Source organism: Marmota monax, unplaced genomic scaffold (assembly GCF_021218885.2).
Source record: "Marmota monax isolate L192 unplaced genomic scaffold, Marmota_monax_Labrador192_F-V1.1 WCK01_AAM20220418_F8-fsc00132, whole genome shotgun sequence".
NCBI classification, from domain to species: domain Eukaryota; kingdom Metazoa; phylum Chordata; class Mammalia; order Rodentia; family Sciuridae; genus Marmota; species Marmota monax.
In genome coordinates, this window is record NW_026695199.1 from 1,037,165 (window position 1) to 1,059,994 (window position 22,830).

Consider the following 22,830-nt stretch of genomic DNA (forward strand, 5'->3'; position numbering starts at 1 on the left):
ACCCATAGCTCACTGCTCTGAGCTTTGGATCCTTCAAGGTAAAGATGTCCTCTTCTGACCTTAACCAGAGACACACTCACACTGTTGCCTCCAATCTTCATGGGTCAAAAAGCCAGTCAACCTATTTATAGAGTCATCAAAGATTACAGAAATTCTATGAGGTTTTTCATAGAATTCATGAAATTAACATATAAACTGCCCAACAAACTCCTGAAATACAACATAAATTTGAAAGTTATTTTTTAATTATTTCAGAGGAAAATCTTAATAAGAAATCCACTCAATAAGAAATGTCACTATTCCAAGTTAGTTATTTCACTCAGAAGAAGTTTAACAATATATATTTTCATATTCATAAGATTTAAATCTAAAGCAAATTTCCTAATTATGTAATCTTTCAGATATTTTAGAGAAATTTACCAAATGAGTTATACAATCCAGTTAACTAAATATTCTTCACAATGACTCAAAATATATTTTATCAGATGTATGAGTGTTATTTACCAAATCTTTCTTGTTTATTTAGAATATTATTCATAATTATTACAAGACTGTTTATAATAAAATTTGGTTTTCTAGTAAATGTTATAAATTTTTGGTATTTTGAGGTAGGAGTTCTTTAAAATGAAAATTAGTCCCAAATTCATACAACTAATAGAAAACTAGTCCAGTTGAATGACAATAAACTTCAATGAAAACAATGATAAACTTTTAATAATAGCTAATATTTATACAGTAACTTCAATGAACTAGAGACTGTTCTAAATTTATTACATACACGAGTTTATTATTACTATTGAGAGAGGAAAACACTGAAGCCCATAAATGTTAAGTAATGTTCTCAAGGTCATAAAACTGGCTCTAAATTGCATAAGGCTTGGAAGTCTGTGAATTTGACTTTTGTACCCTAATACATCATAAACACATTAAAATATGTAGCAAGATATCCAAATTGTTATAAAATGTGCATTTGGGGGCTATGAAAAATGGCAAGAGTAATTTTTCTATTAACCTCACTCTGTATCTTTTGCGTTTAGCCTCATGTATCTCTCAGGAACATGAAACCACCCTGAGTAGTCCAGGGATGGAAGAAGGTTAAAATAATGAATAGAAGCTTCCCAACTTTGGGGAAATTGAGGAAAAAAACGTCCTAAAGCCATTACTAGAAGTGGGTTATTCATAGGTTCTACCTTAGAAAATGTGACAACTTTTTAAGAGTTTAGAAACTTCTCCACCACTGTGCACACTTGACAATAATCAAAGTTGGGTGATTCCCAAGAACTCTCAGTAAGAGTAGCTATGAAAGTCAGCCTGTAACCTTCCCAATGTCTACCACCAGTGGTCTTCAGATAATAGCAAAATGTTTATTTTCTTTTGAACACAAGCTACACATTTTAAAGCATGTAGATCTAGTTAATAATTTTAAAGTATGTAATCCAGTTTATATTTTACCATCCCTTTTATTAAAAAATACAGTTAATATTCATCAAGGATTTACTATAAGCCACATGATATGAAATATTTATATACATCATATCATTCAATCTAATTATTGACACATACTAATGATCAATAGTTTTTTCTGGTTTTGTTTTATCTCTATTGGTAGAAGCAGAAATGTAAAAAATTCAGTATCAAATAGGGATAAATTTATTTCTTGAAAAAAGATTTACTTACATGAGAGATCATTTTTGTAAAAACCATGCTTTGTTCTTGCTCTCAAAGTATTCATTTATCTAATAAATTTCCAGCTTTTGTTAATTATGTCTCTACCTACAGCTCTGTAAGATCATTTTTATTAACTTAAAGATACACCTACAGTTTCAGTGTATGCTAGTAAATGTATCTTCAGGGAATATAGCCATGATTCTTATTTCTTTTTACTACAACATGTAGGCTATCCAATATTTGGTTGGGAATACAAAAACCAAAATCCTTATAATGAAATCAAATGTTCTCTTAAAAAATATGGATTTTCGATGATCAGATCAATGATGCATTCTTGAGTACTACCCAGGGCTATCTTCCAAGGCAAACCAAATGTAAGTCAGGGTTTAGTATCAGGAGATTTATAAGGGAAGATTCTAGCTATCAGCATACATGGCAGGTGGAGAGTGAGATGGAAAGAAAAGAAGAAAAAGTAAGCTAGTAGGGGAAGAATGACAGTCTCAGCCAAGTCCTCTGAAACTGGGAGATGAGAAATGGCCCATCTAAGTTGTCCCAGCCTGGGCCTATGGGCATATTTTCCCCTTATCTCCTCCCCATTCCAATCACCATCAATCATCAGATATGAGGCCTTTCAAGGGCATGACATTTATTAAGCAACATTTTTCTCTTTGCAGCTGAGACTATCCTTAATGTTCTGGGTTCTAACTTTCCATTTTTTTTATCTTGAAATATACAAAATAAATTTGGTAATAATTATGAATCTTATTTTCGAGACTTCCTAAGTTTCAGTAGATGTTGTCATACAAACAGCAGATAATGTGATCAGATGATGTTTCTGCATATTTTTGTACATTCATTTGACCTCTTTTTAAGCTCTACCTAATTCAATATATGAATATACATATAACATCATAAATGTATATAAAGAATACATTAATGCATTCACACATGTATTATGTTTGTGTATCACCTGTGTGTATATGTGTCCTGTGTGTGTGTGTGTGTGTGTGTGTGTGAGAGAGAGAGAGAGAGAGAGAGAGAGACTTGGATCAAGCCATTTCATATTAGTTATTAAATATCCAAGAATTTGCAGGTTGCAAAAAACTTTCTTTTCTTATCTTTTTCATAAACACAAATATGTTTATGAAACTCTTAACCATCTTCCAAATCCATGAGTGTTTATGGTCAGTTTCTGTTTTCAGACAAAGCTACATTTATAGACTCCAGTGGTTGGGGAAGGCAACACAGAATGTTCTGATCATAGGAGCCTGAATGGCAGGTATACCGTTATTAAAACAACACGGTTTTTCTCTGAGGAAAAAGCTTTCACCTTCCTTTCTCCAGCCACTTAAAACAAAATGCAATTAGGACAGAGATTGGAAATCTGAAGCTCAAACAAAAGGCTGTATTGTTATGAAGTTTAAAGGTGAATTTGTACAAATATCAAAAACTAATTAAGCAGAACAGGTGATATTTAACTACATTGAAACTTCAAAAAAGGAAAATTGATTTTTGTCTCATTGGATTAAATTTCATTTTCATATTGATTGACACAAAGAGCTTCTGTTACTTTTCTTCCAGACAAGGTAAATATGCTGGCTGCTATTTATTCATGAAACTGTCTCTCAAAATTTCAGAGAATGTTATTCTAGCATTTTATTATTGAACAAATATTTTGACAGGTGATGATATTTTGGAAGATAAACATAAAAATACATCCTACCAGTTCTACTATGTAATTTAGACATAGGAAATAAAGAATAAATGTGGTAAAATGTATTCACAGGTCAATCTCCTCCATGTGTGATGTAGATTAAGATCCATGGAATCAATAAAGCTTAATTAAAACTTTGTCCATTAATATTTTTGGCAGTCCCAAAACTAAAGTGTTGAGCTAAGTACTTCAGTAGTAGTTCAATAACCATTTCAATTACTTCCTCAAAATTATAAAATGGTTAAGAATAAAAAGACATAAGGCCAATAAAACCATTAAACTATAAGAAAGTTAAGGAAATTTTCCTATGAAAATAGGTCAGGGAGGAGCAATCAGATATAGAAAGAATCTTATTCTCCAAACCACAAAATACTTCTCCTTACTCCCTCACAGAAAAAAATCAGTATAAAATTATTTATTTTGTTTTCCATTTTGTTCTGGAAAGTAAATAATGTGAAATTCTTAGGAGGAGGGAGGAAGTTCAGCATAATTACAAAGTTAATTTTAAAAAGAAGTCATAATAACAATTCTGGTTCTTTTAATATAAAATAAATAATGTAAAATAAAGGACGAAAAAAATTAATGTAAAATAAAGAATGAAAAGAGCCTGGAATTTGTGGGGATAGTAGAAGGGATGTATAGAAGCTTTATGGAATAAGATCCAGAGGAGAAGCTTAGCATATCAGAAACAAAACAAAACAAACAAAATTCTTATGAAAGCCCAGAGATCCCTTATGAGAAATTTTATTACTATTCTATGTTGGATCCTCAGTTTCAACCTTCAAACTACATCTTCAGATAGCTTTCTTTCTTAAAATGAAATTCAAGATAATTAATAGTCCCTAAAAATTCATAAACCATCTTACCCCTGACTACTTTTCTGATTTCTCTTCTTGTGGTTTTCCCAGATGTTTCCTTCTGTTGTGGCCACAATGGAATCATCGCAGTTCTGTGAATGTTCCAAGTGCATTGCAACTCATGCCCTTGGCAACAGCTTACCCTGCATTTCACATGTCCACATACCATATGTCCACATGACTTGCTTGTCATGTCTTCAGCGCTCTGCTCAAATATCAGGAAAGACTTTCTTGAGAGCCCTGTATCAAATTTCACCATTCCCCTGTGGTCTCTCTAATATTTTGATTTTTTCCCAGTTATTTTCAGTCTCCTGCAATATATTTTTGCATATCATTTATTGTTATTGTTTGTGTTTCCCCCCAAAAGTGTCTATCTTCTTCATGAGAATATAGAAGCTGTTGTGTTTACCCTAGACCCTAACAATAAATATTTTATAAATGAAAGAAAAAGTTTTCTTACCTCCCTTAAGAATTTTTAGGATGAAATAAACTTTTATATGTGTTTTATAAAATTGAATGTCCCATAAGACTGGAATGTAACTTTTAGTAGAGCTGTAAGATGAATTCAGGAAAGCATCATCTCATAGAGGCCTCTAAGGTAATTCCTGAACTAGTTAGCTACTCTGGGACGGAGGAAAAGCTTTTCATGAAGTTATTTATATCCTTGTGCTGGAGAGGTGCAGAGGAAAGAAACTGAGAAATTGCAGGTACCCATTACTTATTAAAATGATGGCTCATACTATGAGGGAATTTGGTTAAGTTCTCTACATGGGAAACCATATAATATGTTTCAGGTGCGTGGCTTTATGGTGATATAATGTGATAGAAATGTAGAAATGAAGAGACCAGATGGCTTAATATAGATGAGATACGTCATTTATCATAGGTACACTTTCTCCCTGGTGAACTTTTATCAGGAGCTACAGAGCAAATAATTTGAAGCTTAAAATCCTGGAGAAAGTGGAATTCTCAGTACATATATTCAAAGAGCAATCATTTCTGGCTTATCTCCATCTGTTTTAAAACCCCTATGGATAAATGAAAGCAAACATCTAATTTCTGGCTGTCTCTACTACTTTTCAATTCTCTCAGAAAGTATTATTTTTATCTAGAGAAACAACAACAAAACTAATCCTAATATTTTGCAACTGGAGACGGCCACATTTTCTTCTAGAAATACTGAAGACACTCAGGGAGTTTTATTTTATTTCTTTCTGGCCACTGAAGTGTTATTCATTTACAATGAAATGAAAACCATCAGAAAGAGTAGAGACACCATGTCAGGCCATGCCACAAAATCACTGGATCTTCCTACCAATTAAACTACAATAGCATCTAATGGTCTCAAACTTTAGTTCCTAACTAGTAAGGTGTTTAAATCTCATATGAGATAGGATTTAATTCACCTCTGAAACTGAAGCAAGCTTTTGACATGTGAATTTCTTAGTTCACTATACCACCTGCATAGATTGTAACAGAGTTTATCTGACACATGGGGCTTCAAAACATGATGGAGCATTGATTAAGTGAGAGGAATCAATGCAAAAATGAGTGTGCTCACCAAAAAGGAATATGTTTCAATTTCTGTTCTACTTATATTAACAGGAATTCTAAAAAACAAGGAGACAATTATATTCTTTTGACAAAATAAAAAAGAACTGAACATCTTACAGTTCATTTCTGGTATTCAATAAATACAAAAATCTTACCTGAAATGTTAAGTTAGTTTCTCTAATACTTTGATAATAGAACCTGATAAAGAGCTGTGATTGTCATATTTCATATAAATTCCTGAAAATTTTAAAAGTATAGCCCAAGCCAGTAATATTTCATGAAATTCAGTTCATGTGCCACTGCCATAACATATAACTGGGGAGACTTTTGAAGTTCTGGATTTTACTTTAACACTACATCTAGCGTGTTATCAGGACACACAAGTTGTTCTGCAGATTGGGCACACAATGCCCAATCATAGTTACTTGAAAAAGAAAGATTAGTTTTACTCTTCCTGCATGTTCAGTATGGTCTTTGCAAGTTGGCTGAAACTCTCCCCCAAATTACTGTGAGGAGAGACCAAAACGCTCTGAAATAAATATTGCAATACAGTGTACAGCTTTTCACATATTGGTTAGAACAGATCACATAGGTGTACCTTTAAGGGGTATAAAAAACTATAATTTTCCATGTGTGTGAAATAAATAGAACGAAAATAAATTAGTGAATACACAGAATCAAAATCTCTGGGTAAGCGAGCTCTAGAGCTCTAATGGTTTGGTTATGAGATCCATTCCCCTTCCACAAAGCTCTTGTGTCAATGCAGGAATGTTTGGAGGTGAAATGATTTGATAGATTCCATAATCTAAGCAGTACTTCCTATTTTGAATGAATAGATTGAGTGGGTGGTAACTGTGGGCAGGTGGGGCATGACTGAGGAGGTGGATCACTGGGCACATGCCCGGAAATCCTCATTGTCCCTGTGGTCCCTTCCTTTGTCTCTCTTCCTCCTAAACTCAGCCATGAACAGAGCTTCCTCCACCACAGCCTTGATGCTCCACCTCACCTCCTGCAATGGACTAAACCTCTCAAACTTGAGCCAAGTAAACCTTTCCTCCTCTAAATCATGCCTGTCAAGTATTTTGGTCACAGCCATGAAAAGGTGACTAACACTTGAGTTGTAAAATCCTTTATAAAGTATTTTTTAATAAGTTCCTTAAACAAAAGGAAATATGATAATCACTGCTCCAAATCACCTATGTAAAAATTAGATAAATTTGATTTGCATTACTAGACTTGGTTCCTTTATTCCTTTAATTCAATTTGATTCAAGAAGTTCAGTTCTTTTTTATTTTGTCATGTGAATATAATATCTCTTAACTTTTAATATAACTGCCAATACAAGTACAGCAAAAGCTAAAAATATAGTCTTTCCCTGTTCATAATATTTATCATATAATGTCAATAAAGCATGACACTCAATGCTTCATTTTGCTGATGGATTGTCTAAAAGATGGGGTAGTAAGTGGCGGAGGAAATACATTCCTGCTTGAGAAGTTACTGAAAAATGGATCATATGTACATTATGTATTTATTGAGATAGTCATGTTAAATACCACAGCAAGTCCAGTGTTCTAGTCTCTACTTTGGGAAATATTTACATTTGTTTAGAGTTATTTCAGGAAATGAAATTAGCAAGAAAAAAGACTTGTAAAAAAATATCTATTACACCTGAAAACTAAAACTAAACAGACTTATAAAGAATCTAGGCTCAATAATAAATATGACCCTTTGATAATGTAGTGACAGCTGTAAAATAATATATCGACTCTGCTAATTAGTAAGGAAAAAAAGAAAATGTGAAAAGAGTCTGATGTCAATCGACACAAGCCTTATCTAAATATGCCATATCTAAGATGAATACGAGATGAAGATATGGTATGAAACAGCTTTATATAAAGCATCAGAGGGGATTGGAAAACTTTGTGACTTGAGGCATTTCTCTCAGCGAAGGGAATAGCACATTGTACTAATATTTTTGATTGAGCTATTTGACAGGCTAGATGATGGGTCACAGCTGAAAAGACAGCTGGTGTTAGACATTATCCATCACTCTTATGCCAAAAAAATATTGTGAGCTCAACTTTGCAATGCTCAAGCACATGCTGATCAGGTTTACTATCTAACTTTGTATCAGAAAATAGAGCAGGGTGTTTTCATGGAGCAAAATAGAGCTTGTCCACATCATGTAGTGGTATTTTGGGAGAGGTTGTCAGAACCAAGTTTCTTTCAGTGGTGTGACTAATGCTGACAACCAATTGAATAATTCAGTTGCTATTTAATATGAATGAGGAGAGAATATTGAGGTGCCCAGTTTAATTGATTTAATTAGCATGATTATTGTCAATTTTCCATCTTGGCTTATTAGTTTATCTTACCAATGGTAACTCAGTAAGCACTAATCTCTGAATCATGAAGATGAGTATACACATACCAAAATAAAGAGCAAGAGAAGGAGAGAATGGCTTGTAATACATTTCTTACCAAAATACAAAACCATTTTTATTCTTTGCAGTTTGCTTAGAGATTTAATATATTACATTTATTGGCTGGTTTATTTTTTAACCTTATTTCCTAAATTAGAGCAAAAAAATAGAGGATAAATTAAGGAAAATAAATTGTAAGTGCAATTTGACTCTGTCATGTTTTGTAGAATAAAGCAGTCCTCTATAAAAATACAAATTGTTGTTCATAAAATAGATGTAAGATAATAAAGATAGTTATTATAGTAGTTATTTCCTTCTGTAGATTTTCCTCAATGTGGTTTTCAAGCAAAGGCAAAGGGGAAAGTGATAAACTATTTTCATAACTTGAGTTTTCAAGTAAATAAATAAATGAGTACACAAATAAATAAACAAGTGGTCCCATGTTTTCATTCATTGTCAAAATTAGAACAATCTTATTTCTAATCTTATTTCATGAGAGATATGAAGATATAATTTTAATTACATATAGAAAGAAATGAATATGTAGTATTCTAAAGAAAAATAAATGATTCATTTTATAGTTGAACTTATTCACATTTCAATAATGTTTGGTACTATAACCTGACATTAATTTTCATTTATACACAAAAGTGCTTGCAGTCAACACATTTGTATTTTTAGGAGACAAATAAAGTGTTAAGTAAGTGATTAATTGAAAAATATATGTAGCTATGATAGATATATCCACATAGCATAATTAGTAAGAAGATTATAACATTAATTTCCCATCCTGAGCTATTACTAGGACACATTAAAAACCTGAATATAAGTGCTTGATTTATGATTACTTTGAGAATCTGTTATAGAAATTAAATCTATTTTTTGCACTGTGAATCTGAGATAGTTTGAAATGATGTTGAAAATTCACATTACTCATAAGAGTCTTTATATTTCTTTTTCCTACAGTCTCACGATTTGCAATTAGCTTGTCTCATTTACATGTGCATGGAAACAATCCTTTCCTCTGATGATTTTGCCAGAGAATCAGTCTTAGGGTGTGTAAAATAAATGTCAAAGTTAATTTGGGCTGAAATGCACACAGCCTTCATTAACAACATTCTGGCAAATTTTAGTGTGATGTGATTTGCTCCAGGCAATGTTTACATTGGAAGGAGGTTTCAATGTCCTTAGAGCCATCCTACTAACTCACTGGGTCCCATTACTGCAATTGCAACAAACCTTTCCATTTTTCATCTTTTTTTCACTAAATAAAGTTTCTTGATATCCCCAAATAAGAAATAAATTTCAGTAATAAATATGTCTAGACAATGAATAGAATTTATTTTAAATAATGCTGTCAATTCTTAAAGTATTAACTCTCTTTCATAGCTGTTGTTGCTTTGGAATTCACACATTCTCTGCTGTACTGTCATCTTTCACTGGATTAGTTGATTCTTAAACTTATAACACCTAGAACTAAACAACTAAGTAATGCAAATTAAATTTGAACTAAACAAATAAGTAAGGCTTATTTATAAAATAAAAATATAAAAAAGATTTTACTTATAGAAAACTTGCAAGAAAATGTAAAGAACTCTCAACTAGTCTTCATTCATTTAGATAGTCCTATTAGAAATTAAAATATTTTGCCACATTTGACTTATCATTCTCTCTGATACACAAGTATATATGCACATGTATGTATGTATGTATGTATGTATGTATACAAATTGATATACATATATGTACACTATCACCATTATTTTAAAATCCACTTGAGAATAATTTACAAACATGATACCTTTTTCTTAAACACAGTAATGTGTATTTCCTAACATAAAATATTCTTCATATAATTTTAATGAAACTATCAAAATCAGCAAACTCCAAAATTTTACTCAAATTTATTTCAAAAAATGTTTTCAAAAATGTGCTCCTTAGAATTTTCTGAACAAATATTCAATCCAAGATTACACATCACATTATATTAACTTTCATGCCATTTTATGTCCTTTAGTCTAGATTAATTTATTAGTCATTTTTTGTCTTCGAAGATTTTCATATTTTTAAGAACTTATGTTATTTATTTATAGAATGACCCTCCATTTGGGTATGGGAGATAGATCTTCAGCACTTGGATCAGGATACACATTTTGTACAATAATACTAAGTTAATGCTTCTTCTTCAGTGTAATAAATAAAGAGTCATAAGACATTAATTTGGAACATATTAGTGATGCAAATTTTAATCACTTATTTAAATGGCACCCTCTAAATTTCTCTGTTACTTGTGTAATATTTAAGCAATTTAGGAATAGGAAGCATACTTTAACAATGTAAATATCTTGTTCATCATCAACATTTTATCCATTAGTTTTAACAGCTATTTTTGAGATATATATATATATATATATATATATATATATATATATATATATATATTTAGTTGTTGATGGACCTTTATTTTCTTTCTTTATTGATATGTTGTGCTGAGAATCAACCCAATGCCTCACACATGCTAGGCAAGTACTTTACCACTGAGCCACAAACCCAGCCCACCATATATGTTTTTATCATGATTATCCTTTCCATTTAGTTGCTCGGGAGGCTTAGGCAGGAGGATCACTGGTTCAAAGCCAGCCTTAGCAAAAGTGAGGCACTAAGCAACTCAGTAAGACCCTGTCTCTAAATATAATACAGAATAGGACTGGGGATGTGGCTCAGTGATCCCTGAGTTCAATCTCAAAAAACATTTATCTTATTGGATAATGGGAAGAAAGTAATTGCAGATAAAAGAGATTTTACAATATTGATTGCACAAAGGTATGAAATCACTAGACAAATTTCAGAAGAACAAATGTTTCATAGTGTTTCATTGTTTTGGGTGATAGGGGATATAGGAAAACCAATTGAAATTCAAATTTTATTCCAAGTCATTTTTTCAGGTGTTAACTTTTACAAGGCTATTTTTATACAAAATTTCCCTTCACATCTATTTTCCACTGTAAAAATTACAAACTTTTCTAGTCCTGTAATGTGTTAAACTTCTGAATTCTTTCCAATCAGTCAATTCTTTCTTGTTAATCCATCTTTTGCAACAACTGTAAAGAAAATAAAAGGAGACACAGAGATGGGATGAATAGGCAGGAAAGGAAAAGAAAGAGTGGCTGCCCCTCCAAGCAGCCACGTTGATTTATATCAAAAGTTACAAAGCTCCTTAGTACCATGACTACATTATTATTTAGTATTCCTTTAATCCCAGGTGCTAGATAACTGAGATCAAAGTCCAGGCTAATTATAACATAGAGCCCTTTTCTCCAAAGATATTACCATAGAAACTAGATACTGCACCTGTATAATTATCTTACTACCTTCAAGAAGAAACTGCTGGGCATTCCAAGCATGGGAAACAGAGTGCCAGTCACCCCCAGGAGATGCTCACCAAAGGAAGGCTTTCCAGTACATTTCCATGGTCAGAATACCTACAAACACCCTTCCAAAAATAGTCATTTGTAGCCAGCATATATATACTCCTAAAATTCTATTTTCCGACTCTTCTCTAGAACTGTCAGGCAAGTGAATACATTTTTTTCTGCCTACAAAATATTGTAGATGACAGTTTTAACAAATGTTTTGCAACTGTATAACATGAATCACAAAGTTTCTAGCCTGTGATATTAGTTTCCTAGCCATCTGCTGCCTAAATGCTAAACTACTGCTACAGATTATTTTTTATGGCCAAAATAACACCTTTATCTGATACCAGTCCTTGCATTAGTCAAAATATTCTAAACTATGTTGCCATAGTAGATAATCCCACATTTCTCAATGGCATAATTCAATAAACTTTTATTACTCACTCAAAAACACCATCCAAATGAGGCAGATGTGCTCCAACACAACCCTCAGGCATCCTTCTTTAAACAACTGACCCCAAGGAACTCAGTATCTCAGTATTTTCTTTCTAATGTTACATAGTGTTTCATTGACTGTATTGAGAATAAAATGGAATAAAATGGAAAATGAAGATATTGAAAATCCATAGGTGATTTTAGAAACTAGTTCAAGGATTGGTTGATAAAATTTCCTTTCACATATCACTGATTATAATACATGCAATTCTTCAAAAAAGAGTTGAGAAATATAGTGTTTGATTGTATCTGAGAGAAAAAGAAAACTTTTTGGTGAGTGTGCATCACTGTATCTACCACACAGTAAAGGAAAATATACTTTAAATTATTTATATAATAAAAATAGCAATTGGGTGATTATAGAGGAGATATTTCTTATGGGAAAAAGAGAAATGAATATACTTCTTTAATCATACCAGTTCAGATAAAAATGAAATAAGTTAAAATGAAGACATAATAGTAATTATGGGACTAGAGATATAGCTCAGTTGGTAGAGTGCTTGCCTCCCATGCATAAGGCCCTGGGTTCAATACCCAGGACTACAAAAAAAAAAAAAAAGTAATTATGGAGAGAGTAAATTCCATATTGTGTAATAATTACTATTAGAAGACTGAATGAAAAATAAAGGAATAATAAATTTATTTTCACATTTTTCATTCAGATGATAAAGTAAATATCATGTTATGATAGTATATATAACGTGACTTACCTTTTAGGAGAATAGACTTCAGTTGTTATCTGTTTAATTAGAATTACCTGAGTATTGTCTTCATAAACTGGCAGTGGGAAATAAAGGAGGCTAAAATCATCAAATTTGTGAATGAGAGGCTTATAAACACTAGCTAAAGCCTGATAAATACAAGCAATGTAGTTATGATTTTTCCATTTATTTAATTACTATGTATATACTTAGCTTCATGTTCTAGGTATGATGTTAAATACTAGAGATTCAAAGTAAAAAAAAATTGTCAAAATGGAATATCTCATCTCTGTTGACAATAAATAAGTTTAAAATTAAAATAAAATAAGTAGAAAAGAATTATTATAGAATTAACATTAGGTTATACAACAGATAATTATTAACATTGGTGCTCACACAAATAAGATTATACACTGATGTAACTTTGTAGCATTTGTCCTTTATATTAAAAATAGTGAAATGTACAATAAAAAGTTATATAATAAAGTACTATGGAATTATTTGACTCTGTCAAGTGCTTTGATAGACTACTTAATATTTTATCCATATCTTATCTTGTTGTTTTTCATGCAAAAGGAACTAAGAATAAAGAGATTTTTCAAACAATTCACAGAGTATAAAACACTAAAATATCGGGAATTTGAGTAGGCTAAAGGATAAACACCGCAGGATCTGCAAAAATGAGCAACAATCAGATGGTCCTAGATCAATATTTGAAAAAAAAATTCATTATGATGCAATTACTCTACTAATAGTAGGTTAAAAAGTGACTTAAAAATAAAAATTGCAGTAGTACTTGCAGATTACCATTTTTTTCTGATATTGAAAAAAAGGCAAAACAAGCCAGTAGTTAAAGAAAGATATAAATAAATTTAACGTATGCCATGCAACTACATACATTGACAGAACTATGTTTTTGTGAATCGTGTTTGTCATTGTAAAATACTTAATGGTTTTCCTAATGTAGTCCTAAACTCTTATAGTTATGTTTATTTGATATTAATTTCTTGGGTTACAAGTCAACTTATAGATTATTTATTATACTGAAGCTTTTCCAAAATTAAGGCATTCATTCTAGAACTTCTTTTTGGAGAGTTGTAGATACTGTTCAGAGTTTATTCAGAAGAAATTCAAACTAACTGAGCACATCTGTTATAAACTGAAAATTCTATAAGCCTATTCAAGTGAATTTTCATTGTTTTTTATTTAATACTCAGGATATTAACTAATGAAGCCTTAAATATTCAGTAAGATTAAAAGCAAGACAAATAATTTGTACCTTTTAAATATAATCAAGCACTTTCATAAACTGGATAAAATGTAAGTTCTTATCTGTAGTCTTTCCCTTTTTTGGTCTCTCTCATGGAAAGGTATGAAGAATGTCACTGACTCTCTGAAACTTATCAGAGTAAAAAAGGGCAAGACACCTTTCCTATCAAATTAATGGTGTTCACTACACTGACATTGATACAAGGTGTCTCTCAACAGATTCCTTATTCCTTCTCTATTCATCCAGGAGTTGATTTAGCAGACAGTACCTGTCACAATGTATTAGTAAAAGAGCAATACACAAGAAACTCTGAAGAACAAAAATAATTTTAGAAAAATGTTATCAGTGTTCTGTACAAATTTTATTCCTATTATTTTTGACAAGCAATTAAATACTTAAAAATAATTAGGTATATTCTTGTGAGTCAAAAAAGAACTTGAAATGCATTTTTGAATTCTTTGTCTGGATTAAACTATGGTATGAATTTATCTGATAAGGAACAAAGACAATTGTGGTTTTACATACTTATTATATCAAATAGAATTCCAGAAAACATCTCAAATATCTCCAAATGTTTTTAACTCAATATTCCAAATCTTGTCAAAAACCATTCTGAGTTATGGAATTATATCTTGGGAATGTCTATAAAAAGAGTGCTGTTTACTTTTTAAAACCATAATGTAGCTTTCAATTTCCAGTTCTAGATGTACAGGGCTTGAAAGTCAATAACAAACTAAACAGACTGAAAAATAATGTTTCATCATTTCATAATAGAGGTTAGCACAGCCAGAACAAAGGTGCCTCCAAGATTGAAAAGACTGGTAAATACAGGGAGCCATGGATTACTTGAGCAGGGACTCCTGAACACAAACTCTCAGGAGAATAAAGTTCTGGGTAGGAAAGCCTGAACCACAAATGATGAATGGCTAGGGGCTTGGTGACAACAATTTGGAAAGTGAAAACTCCAGAGAGACTCAATTATAAACGTGCAACCCACAGACTTGTGAGATTTACCTTTAGGACCAACCAGGTTCCCTGAGTAAGTATCAAAGAAAAATTCCCTTCATGCTTCTGTCAAGGGGAGAGACAAAAGAATCATTTTAAAATATAGCAGATTAGTCTATTGTTCTTAATACTCCTTGCCCTTAGGTGAAGCTAATTAAACAAAGCCTGTGGTATTATCAAAGGCTAATGACCTGGGTAAGGAAAATACTCAATTCCAAAATACACTATCCAATCTGTACTACACAAGAAAAGGGGAGAAACTAGAAATGCCTACAAAGTTCACAGACCAAAAGCATAGGTTGACTTCTTAGATCTAATCATAGAACTGTAGAACACTTTCCCTCCCATCCAATCTTACCAATATATCACAAAAGGCCTATTAATAGAAGTTCCTTCCTTTTAGAGCACCATGCCCATCTATCAAAACAATAGTAATAATAATACAAGACATATCCAATGACAAAGCAAAACAAAACAAATTTAAAGAGACAGAGCAAGCATTAAAACCAGACATGGCAAAGATATTGGAATTACTAGACCAGAAATTTAAAACAATCATGACTAATATTGATACTGTTGATGAGAATCAGGGCCCAGTCCTGCTTCCCTGATGTGAAAACTGAACATCAAGAAACACTGAGGCATGTTTTGAACAGCCAACAATAAAAAATTAAAAAAAAAAAAAAAAGAAACACTGAGGCCAGAGTAGAAAGCAAGTTTTATTCAAAGGATAGAACAGAGATAGACTTCTCTGAAGAGAAGGGGCAACAGAGCTGGGTGTTGGAGGAAGTGGGGGTGTTCTGCACCATTTATACATTTTAGATTCTCTTTATTCTCCTGCTTTTCCTCCCCATCCTGACTGATGTGAACAAAGCTGCCCAGGGGTACAGCAGGAAGGGGGTGGCACAAGAGACTTTTGCTAACAACTCCTAAAATTCCCTGCAGGGAAGAACAATCCCTTGGAGGCAGGTAACCTTAGCAACAGGTGGAAGGGGAGTGGAAAAGGCTCTGGAGGTGTTAGCATTTTATCGCTTTTCTTTGGAACCAGTCCCTATCTGATCTTATTAAATAATCTGATCTTAATAAATAATCATTTATTACCTACACTGACTGTCATTTTGCACCCCCACCCCCGTCCCCAGTATGCTGTTATTCAATAAATATAGTAGGCAGCACATAAGAACATATGGGCAATGTAAAGAGAATGATAGAAATCCTAAGAACAAACAAAAAAGAAATTCTAGAGATCAAAAACACTGGAACAGAATTAACAATGCCTTTGACGAATATATTAGTAGAATAGATACAGCTGTGGTAAAAAGTCTGAACTTGAGAATTTGTCAGTAGCAGCTCCCAAAACTAAAAAATCAAAGAGATAAAAGACTGGAAGTAAAAAAGGAGAATGGAATACCAAGGACTGTGGGATAATATCAAAGATGTAATAAATGCATAATATGAATATCAGAAAAAAAAGACAAACCAGAAAACATTTAAAATAATCTAGATGTCGACTTTGTCGAAATTAATATCAAATACTCACAGATCCAGAAAGCTCAGAAAACATTGAATTGGATAAATGAAAAAAAAAAAAACCATAACAATCCACTATATCTAAGGGGATATTATTTTCAAATTCTAGAAAATTATGCATAAGTAAAATTATGGCAGCATAGACACAAGGGTAAAGTAAGCAAGATTGTTTTAATATTATATGGTAGTCACACCACTTGTGTAGCAACACAATGTTATTTGAAAATAGATTTGAAATATTTGTAAATGGATATTGCAAATTTTAGGGTAACTACTAAAAGCAGCAATACTTTTTTGAAAGTATAACTCATATGTTAAGAGATGAGAAAAAATGCAGTCACATAAAATACTCAATTAAAATGATAAAAGGCAGTGAAGGAGTAGAAGGCAACAACAATAACAACAAAATATATTATATTATACATAAAAATTATAATATATAATATATTATATCTATATATAATAAATTATAACTATTTTAATCGAGGGGAGATGAATTCTCCAACTAGGACAGTAGATTCATAATATATACATATAATTTACATAAAATAATTATATATTTTATATATTCATATATGGAAATTATATTATTAAATATATTCATATATTTTATATGATACATAATATGAAATTATATAAATATAATGTTATATTATATATGATTATTATTACATATAATAATTATATTTATATATTATGAATTCACTGTCCTAGTTGGAGCATCCATCTCTCCTCTATTTAAAAACAAATGTCCAGCAGGGAGAAATCAGAGAGGTCATAGTTGAATTCAATTATACTATCAATCATATCATTATAATCAATATCTACAGGACTCCTCCTCCAACAAAGGCAAAGTGCAAACTCTTCTCAAGGTCACATGAAACATTCACAAAAATAAAACATTTTTATCCATAAAATTAATTTACATTTTTTAAAAGAATAGAAATCTTAAAATATCTGCTTTAAAAACACAATAGAATTAAAGCATGAATTGATAACAAATGACAACTAAGAAATTGTCAAATGCTTGGAAAATAAAAAACATATGTATAAATAATACATGCACCAAAGAAGAATTCTCATGATAAACTTAAAAATGTTATGAAAAATAAAAATGAAAACACAATTTATAAAATGTGTGAAATGCAATAAAAGTACTACTATAAGGGGAAATTTATAGCCTTGAGTAGAAAAGGGAATGTTGTTCAGTGGTTAAGCAATGGCTGAATTTAATTAAAAAGAAGAGAGATAAAATCAATTATCTCACCTTTCGCCTTAGGCAAATAGAAAAAGAAACTAAATCTAAAATAAGCAGAAGAAAATAAACAATAAGAAATAGACCATAAATCAATGAAATTAAAAATTGGATATCAATAGAGAATATCAATGGAAACAAAAGCAGTTTTTTTTTTGAAAAAAAAATCAATAAGCCTCTATCCAGATTAAATAAGGAAAATAGAGAAAGCACAGATTACTAATTAAAGAAATAAAATAAGGGACATCATTATAGATCCTATAGACAGTGAAACATCAGTAACAGAAGAACTGTGACCCTCTTGCATTACCACAATGCCAAAACAATACAAACTGATAGCTCTCAAAAACATAGATGAAATAATTCTCAACAAAATACTAGCATATCAAAGCCAATAATGTACTAAAAATTACCCATGACATCCAAGTAGCAAAGATAAAATTTTAAATGAAAAATTAAGGTGGATTTATATCAGATATTTTCAAACAATTATGTTTAGCCACAATGATTAATATGAAGAGTGGTATTCATCCAAGGTTAACCAGACAATTACTAAGTAGATATCCTAGTAGACATGTTTGTGTAAGATTGCACTAGCCTCTGTGCAAACTTGTGTTTCTGGCAGTCGTTTTTGTTTGTTTGTTTGGAAAATTATCTTCAGGCAATTATGTATAGGACCCTTTTTTTTTTTTTCATAAACTTCTGTCGTTGTTGTTAGGCATAAACCAATGCTTTTTGATTCTGAAAATTTTCATTTTTCTTTCACATCCTTGATACATAGATCTAGATCAACATTTGAAAATTGGTTAATCCATCACAAAAATATGCTTAAATGAACACTATGAATAGATGTAGAAAAGGCATTTCGTAAAATGCAAAACCTATTTTTCATGTAAATAAGAACAGAAAGAATCTTCCTCAACTTGATAAATATCTACAAACACCTTATAGTTAACATCATGCTTAATGGTGTAAAACTCAGTTTTTCCACTGTGATCAGGAAGAAGGGAAGGATGTTTCTTTTCACAACTCTTTTTAAACATCACATTGCAGGTATATAAGAAAAGGAAATAAAACGTATAAAGATCAGGAAGATATTAATAACATTAATCTTTGTTCACAAATGACATGTCTGTGTACAAAATATGGAAGTATTTATTCTAAAAAGAACAAAACAAAAACTCCTGTAATATATAAGCAGTTAAGGCAATAAGAATTCTAATAATATTTGCAGTATAAAAGATTATCATAAAATATTAAACTGCATTTCGATAAATTAGCTAAGAACAAGTTCAATGTGAAATTTTAAAACTCAATATCACTTACATTAGCCATTCTAAAAATGAAATTCTTAAGTATAAATCTAACAAAATATATAGAAAACCTATATGAGAAAAATTACAAAATCTAATGAAATAAATGTAGAGAGTCCATGTTAATGTCTGGGAAGTTTCAATGTTATCAAGATATAAATTATCAATTTTATGTAGAGATTCAAATCAAATCCTATTCACAATTCCACCAAGTAATTTGTGAGTTTCTATAAACTATATAAGTAGCTATACATTCTTTAGGAAGACACAGAAAGACTTAGAACAACCAACACATTATTGAAGGGTAAGAACAAAGTTGGAGGATTGATGCTTCCTGACTTCAAGATTTAATATAAGATAGAATAATCAAACCAGAGTGATAATGGTGAAAGAAAAGGCAAATACATCAATGGAACAGAAAAGAGAACTCAGAAATAGACACACATAAATATAGTCAACTGATTTTTTTTAACAAAGTAGCAAAGGGAATTCAGTGGACCAAATGGTGATGAAACAACTAGATCTCCTCAGTAAAATGGAAGAAAAAAATTAGATACAGTCTTCATAGTTTTCACAATACTCAAAATGGATCGTAGTCCTAAATATAAAATGCAGTCCTATAAAAATCCCAGAAAACTTAAGATAAATCCCCAAATTATACTCTTTATCATAGGTCTAGCAATGTGCCTTCATATTTACCAAAAAAGTTGTTGACTTATATCCATACAAAAACATACAATAGATATTTATAGTGGGTTTGTTCATAATTGAGAAAACTTGGAAATAGTCAAAGTGTCCTTTACTAGTGAATGGAAACAAAATTAACTATTTAGGTAAACTATGGTGCATTCAGAAAATGGAGGAAAAAGTAAAGTAAACATTGCTATACAAAAGAAAACAACCTGAATATGCGATGGACTGCATCATTCCAACTATATAACATTCTGGAGAAGGAAATACTGTGGAGACAGTAAAATGACCATAGGGTCCCAGAGGTTTAAGAGGTATTGATGTTTAGTTCAATGTAAATACTCTGTAAGAGCTGGGTGTGGTGGCACACACCTAAAATCTCAGTGATTCAGGAGACTGATCAGGAGGATCACAAATTGCAGAACAGCCTCAGAAACTTAGCAAGACTCTAAGCAACTTAGTGAGATCTCAGCCACGCAACCAGCACACTAGCTTCATAATAGAGGTTTGAAAGCATAAAAATTAACTAGTGAGTTTTAAAATTAAAGAGACATAACTCTACCTTATTTGCCCAGCTCAGAGATGGCTCCGCCTAGCTCCTGCCTCCAGCCACCTAATGCGATGGCGAGGTTAACACGAGAGGAGAGACCAGCTAGAGAGAGGGAACACGCCAGGGAGTGAGCTTTTATTGGGGAACAAAAAATTCAAGGGAAAATTCCATCCAATGAAGGTCGAGGGGGGCAGTATTCCAAGGTCAGGGTCAGTGATTGGTCTTCGGATCAGTGGTCAAGCACACCCCTACAGGACAAGCCCTCGCACCTGGGACAGAGTGGGGAAGACTCTGACAAGGCTGTGTCTAAGCGCCTCTCACCCAGCCAGGGAGGTAACTCAAATCACCTGCGAGAATGGCTTCCCACAGAGATCCTGTCTCAAAATAAAAATAAAAAGGGCTGGTGATGTGGCTTAGTGATAATGTGCCTCTGGGTTCAATCCTTAGTAGCAAAAAAACAAACATAATCACACACACACACACACAGAGAGAGAGAGAGAGAGAGACTACACTGTAAGATCCTATAATGAGGGACTGGTGTGCAGCTCAGTGATAGAGACCTTACCTAATATGAACAAGGCCTGAGTTTAATCCTTAGAATCACCTGTAAACATGAACAAACAAAAAAATCCTATAAATATTTATTCATATCCTTAAACATTTGTTCAAACTCATATAGCATGTCATGTCAAGAATGAATTCTAACTTTGGGTGATTATGTTTCTTGGTAAGTTCAATAATTGTAATGATGTAATATTCTGGTAGAGAATGTTGTTAAAGGGGAAGTTTATGTATGTGTAAGAATGAATTGTAAATGAGTTAACTCTGTACCTTCCTTGAATTTTGCTGTAAATGTGAATATAGTCTAGAAATACAAATATTTTATAAAAATACTAGGATTCCTTGTGTTTTGCATTTTCATAGGCAAATGTGCAATGTTTCTGACTTTCAAGAAAATCTTTCTTCTATAGCAGTAAATTTCAGACCATTCTAATTTTGTCATGTTTAGTTATTTATCTGATAAAAAGTGGAATATCCGTATCTATATCTATCTATTTATCTATATGTCTATCTATATTCATATATAGGTTATCATAGTATATTGACATTATTTCTAAATTCCTCACAATGATATATACATACTAATTTATATGGATTCTTAATCCCCAGAATTAACCATTCTAATAAAAAATAAAACTAATAATCCCATGGTATCTACATTGGTATTAACCAATATATAATTTTATAAATAGCTTACTTAAATACATAGTTTGATTTTTAAATATTTTCATATTTTTAGCTGAAGAGTTGTAGTTTTCCACAGGTGGGAAAGGAGACATTTCACTAGATACCATAAATTTTTAGAAAATCTTCCTGGATGCAGAAATTTCAGTTATTAGAGTCCATAAGGAAATTACATCTTTAATAACAAAAAAAATCTGTTCCAAACAAGTGCAAAAATTATTATCTTTTAAGCAATAAATGTTGAAAAAAAATTCTCAATTCAGCACTTCCAGAAGTACATATAAGGAACATGCTTGGGATTTTATTTTTCACCCACATTATTTATAAAAGTAGTTATACAAAGAAATAAATGGGGACTTCAACTTTGTCTTAAAACATGGGCTACTTGTCACTTGTCTCTCTATGTTCATGCTGACCTTCTGTTATGCCATTGTTGGAAGGGTGTGGATGATTCTATGTAAAGAATGACTTATAAGGAATCATGATAGTTTTAAATAATTTAGAAACTTTTGAATCAGTAAAACAAAAGACATATTTTGGCTAATAAAATTGAAAAATTCAGGGCTTGGTCTATAGCTCAGTGGCAGAGTACATTGTCTAGAGATGTTGCTTTAATGAACAGGCTGGAAAAAAAAATTGAAACATCCAGGCCCAATAGGACCTATGGAGGCCATGTTCTACATGTAATAAGTATATATCTTTGTATATTTCTCATTTTTGGATGTTCTACTTATAACATGGAAAAGAGATTATATTCAAATGGAAAGTCTTACAGCATAAGACTAAGAATTCATACCCTGGCTTGACACTAATCTCCTGTGATCTAGTTGATTTTTTAAATTCTTTTTTGTGCTGTTACTCCATTTTAAAATTAGAAATGATTATAGTGCCTAAAGCATTGAAGCCTTTTGAAAATTAGGATAAATAATAATATAAGCAGAGTGTTTAGAATATGCCAAAGATCAACCAAGAATACAATAGATGACATTATGTACTTTTTATGTTGCTTGTGATGAGATCTTCACTTGCTCAGATATTAAAAAACTATAAGTCACAAAATATCCACTATTATTTTAGATAAAAAGAGACATTGTAGAAATATACTGGAATAATTAGAACTGTTTTTTTTTTTTTTTTAAGT